At 37.4% G+C, this 4,351-nt stretch overlaps 1 long non-coding RNA gene across 1 annotated transcript; it reads right to left on the bottom strand.

Annotated features, from left to right (window-relative positions):
• Nucleotides 1-802: 802 nt before the first annotated feature.
• LOC107155370 lies at nt 803-2,899 on the bottom strand. Its single transcript, XR_001505176.2, has 3 exons — nt 2,785-2,899; nt 1,725-1,791; nt 803-1,025 (listed from the first exon to the last, which is right to left on the bottom strand). It is a non-coding gene; the product is annotated as an uncharacterized LOC107155370 (long non-coding RNA).
• Nucleotides 2,900-4,351: the final 1,452 nt, after the last annotated feature.

Consider the following 4,351-nt stretch of genomic DNA (forward strand, 5'->3'; position numbering starts at 1 on the left):
CAACAACTAAGATAAATTCCCAAACCCTTACCAACATTAATCCTCCTTATATATCTCATTTAGTATTTTGAATCTGTTTAGAGTTCAGTTATTCTTGGATCAGAATGTAAAACAGTGTTTGCTCCATCTTTAGGGAAAAAAAAGATGCCATTTGACGTGATTCCTCCATCACTGCCATCTATGATGTGGTTTATTATTCAGGAGACAGCAACTGCTGAAACTACCATCCCCAAAATTGTATTATCAAAGAATTTTCTTGCTTATGTTAAAAGATAAACTTGGGGATATTATATGTTTTCCACATTTTTTATTGGTGCACTATAGTTGCACATAATGATGGGATTTGTCATTTCATATTCATACATGCACATAATATAACAATATAATTTGGGCAGTATTCCTCCCCAGCACGATTTTTGTTGAATATTCAGTGATTCATCAATTGAGAAGTACCAGGCTGCTGGTGGTTCCACACTTCACTAGGGGAACAGGTAAGAACAGAAACTTTTATGATGTATTCACAAAAGGAAGAACAAGAAAATATATTTGATTGCTTAAAACAGAAAGTCCTTAATTAGAAGTTAGTTGGTAGTTTCTGCTTGATTAAGCTTAAACTTTATTTTACTGTTTGCATTGTATAAGATTTTTCTTTGCTTAAGTGGGAGCCCAAGGTCCAGAGCTCTCAGTCTAATAGCCTTGCAATTGATTGTTTTAACACTTATTAAAATTTCAGGGTAGGGCTGAGGTTGTGGCTCAGAGTAGCATGCACACCTAGCACATGCGAAGCCCTGAGTTCAATCCTCAGCATCACATAAAAAATAAATAAATAAAATAAAGGTATTGTCTCCTACTATAACTAAAAAATATATTTTTTAAAAAAGAAAGGAATAAAGGAAAAAGAAAAACAGAAAAAAATTCAGGGTGGACAGTCCTGTTCAGATGCTCTTCCTGGGCGGTTCTCCTCCAAACATCACCTCAGGATCCCAGGATGTTTCTGTCTTCTGGCTTCTAGCTCCTTTTGACATCTTTGGCCAGCAGATAAAGGGTAAAGAGAACAGAGACTTGAATAAAGGGTTTTGTGACCAATCCTGGAAATGAATACATCATTTCCAAAACATATATATCATTGACCAGAAGTTAATCTCGTGATTTTAATCTGATTTCAAGGAAAATAGGCAATGTAGTATTCTTGTGTGCTCAGGAAGAAGAGATACAGTTTCTGGAACTCTATCCTATCTCTGCTACAGAATTCTTTCTGGTCATCCAATTTTCAGCCCATTCTTCCTCTTCCCCTCACCTATAAGGGTAATTCAAAGCCATACCCAATTCAGAGTCCAGGATCTCTAGATGATGCATAGTTCTTCTATCAAGGTTTGATTGGCTTCTAACATTCTGGTAATATATGAACTAAAAAGATCTGTCTACCATCACTGCCCACACAGCCAGCATGCAACAGTGAAAGAGGCTGCAAACCACACTTCCCTTTACAAAGAGAACAAGTGGGGAAAGCCCAGACATCAATAGACTTCAGCCATTCTGAAGTCCTTTAAAGTAAGCAGAAAATGTAAAGAGCCCTTCACATGGTGGTAGGAAAAGTCACTTGATTTTTTGGTTTTGCTAAGGCTGCCAGGGAGGAATGATCTTGCCCATTGTTGTTTGCAAACTGGCTCCATCCTCTGAGAGCTCCACCTTGTCCATGGGTGAAGTGGGAGAGGGAAACACACCTTTTGGGATCCTTGAAAGCCAGCCTCATGCTTATGGAAATTTGATGTTCCAGTGGTTGTTTGAACTCTGAAATGATCAAAACTGGGTTATTTTATCTGTTTGATTAATTTATTGTCTATTTGGAAGTAAAACTTCCTCAAAAACTGAATAAACTTCTGATCATGTTGCTTTCTGGTAGTTGTATGTGCCAGAAACCACATTTAAAGATCTTTCTTAGACATAATTTTAAAATATATTTTATTTCTCGCTTCCTTGCCACCACAATAACCTCTTCAATTTAATAATAACTACCTTAAGAGTAAAGCTTCTGAATTAGAATAACTTACCCAGAGATAGATTTCTGTGTGTGTGTGTGTGTGTGTGTGTGTGTGTGTGTGAATCACTTTACTCACCTGAAAAGATTTACTGGTCTATTTGTGCTTAAAGTTCCTTGTTTGCTTGCTTCCTTCTCTACATTTCTCTTTTCGTTCTCTTTCCTTGTTAGCTCCATTTTTCATCATTTGCATTCTAGAAACAGTCCGTTTTTTCATAACTGAAAAATCTGAATTTCCAGTTCTTTGTATTCCCTTATATTTATTCTTGCAAAGTAAACTGTTTCCCAAGCTTTTTCACTGGCCAAAGAGCCAGTGAAAAAGAGAGCCTTTCTGAATCTTGTCTGTCCACTTGCCCTCAACTCATTAGTGGACCACACTTAACGTATTCCTGTACTGCCAAAGAGCCAGTGAAAACCCCATACCACTAAAGTTCTGTTTGCCATTTCTTCTTCCTAGAGTTCAATTTCAGTTGGTACATATTCTACTTTCCAACTATTTACATGAAAAAGCTCTACCAAATGTTTTGCCACTGCATAAAAAGATTACCATTTGTCTAGTGGTTAGTTTGTTTCCTTACTGACCATTGAACAATTACTAAGTGAGTTCCACATGTCATACATTTGTTGTTATGAAAGTGACATACCTCAGCATACAAATGTCTACATACGATAGGCTACCTTCTATCACAATGACTCAAAATCTTATGGGCTCAAAAATGCTTTTAATTCAATTCCAATGCAAATACCTGGTTTTGTGATTCTCTGAAGTGGTTCCTTTGCAAATTCTGACTTAGTGACTCATGGGCTTCTGTTCTGGCTGGGCCATTTCACAAATTGAAGGTAATCCTAGGATAATCTAGTCAGCAGATGAAGGAAGTAAAGAGTAGAGGATTTTATGACTGTGCCAAACAGATATACATAAATTCTGTACACATTTCCAGAATCCAATCACGTCCCAATTTAGCGCACACACACACACACACTCAAAAAAAAAATGGGAAATAATATCTTCCCATGTGATCAGGAAAAAAAAAAAACAGGATTTTTGAGCATTGAACAAGCTTTAGAGTAAACTGTAGCTAGGACCACAGATTATCCAATGTTGGCAAGTAAAGATCGTCCAGTTCTGAAATGTGCAAGAAAGACAGATGGAAAACACAGCTGGAGCCTTGATATTCTATCAGCTGAAGTTCATTGAGAATCTACTTTTTGCCAGGCATTCTTCCAATTGCTTCATAATTATGAAGTCATTGGTCCTCAAAGTAACTCCATGAGGTGGTTACTACTATTATATTGATTGGATAGACAAGGAAATTATTGCATAAATGGATTGAGAAATTCGCCCACAGTCACAGAAGGCAGAAACAGAATTTGACCCCAAGAAGCTTGGTGCTGGAGTAGGAATTTACACATTATACTAATCAGCCCCTTCCAATTTCTTCATTAATTTTTTCAGTGAGCAGTTAAACATTCTATTGTCTAATGGCAGCATGATTTCCTCTTCCCTCCCCTTCACAGAGAGCCTTTCTGAGGCTTATCTCTCCACTTGCCCCCAACTCATTAGTGGACCGCCCTTAATGCATATCTGTACTGTCTATAATGGTGTTAATGGAACTTTTGGGGAAAATCACCAGGATTATCAAATGACAAGGAAAGAGGATAAAGGACAAACATAAGAAGCACATTTAAGGGCTAATAAGGAAAATAAGCCAGTTTGTACCTCATATTTACAGAGACTAAGGCAAGAGTACAAACAAAGGCCCATTTTTCCATAGGTCTACTATTTAGAAGTTTCAAATTAATAAAAATTTTAAATAAAATCTATTTCAATATCCTAGAATACCAATTTGAATTTAAATTTCTAAGACTCAAAATTCCATGTTGCAATATATAGTTTGGGTAGGGAATAATCCCTCACCCTACCTTCTTTCCTTTCCTCCATGTGGATCCATCCTTTATGACAAAGTACTCTCTAGCATACTGTTGACACCCAGTGTACACAATTGTGCATTCGTCCATATTGTGGACAAATAGCTATGCCTATGTCTGCCATTAAGAAGATAATCATCATCTGAGAAAAGAGATGAACTGGAAACCACCTTCAGCTATAGAGAATTCCTAGGTCCTGAGCATCCAGAATAAGTCTAAGTGGAAGGTAAAGAGGTTCTCTGCAGGCACATTCCTATGGTCCAACAGAATCCTCACACAATAGTGGATGGCATAGCCCTATGAGGCCCAGAGAACGGCTCTCCAGAAAGCAGCACTAAAATCTCTGATTTCCTCTTTTGGCCATAAGATGGTAACAGATCAGAT

Source organism: Marmota marmota, unplaced genomic scaffold, assembly GCF_001458135.2.
Source record: "Marmota marmota marmota unplaced genomic scaffold, marMar, whole genome shotgun sequence".
Taxonomy (NCBI): domain Eukaryota; kingdom Metazoa; phylum Chordata; class Mammalia; order Rodentia; family Sciuridae; genus Marmota; species Marmota marmota.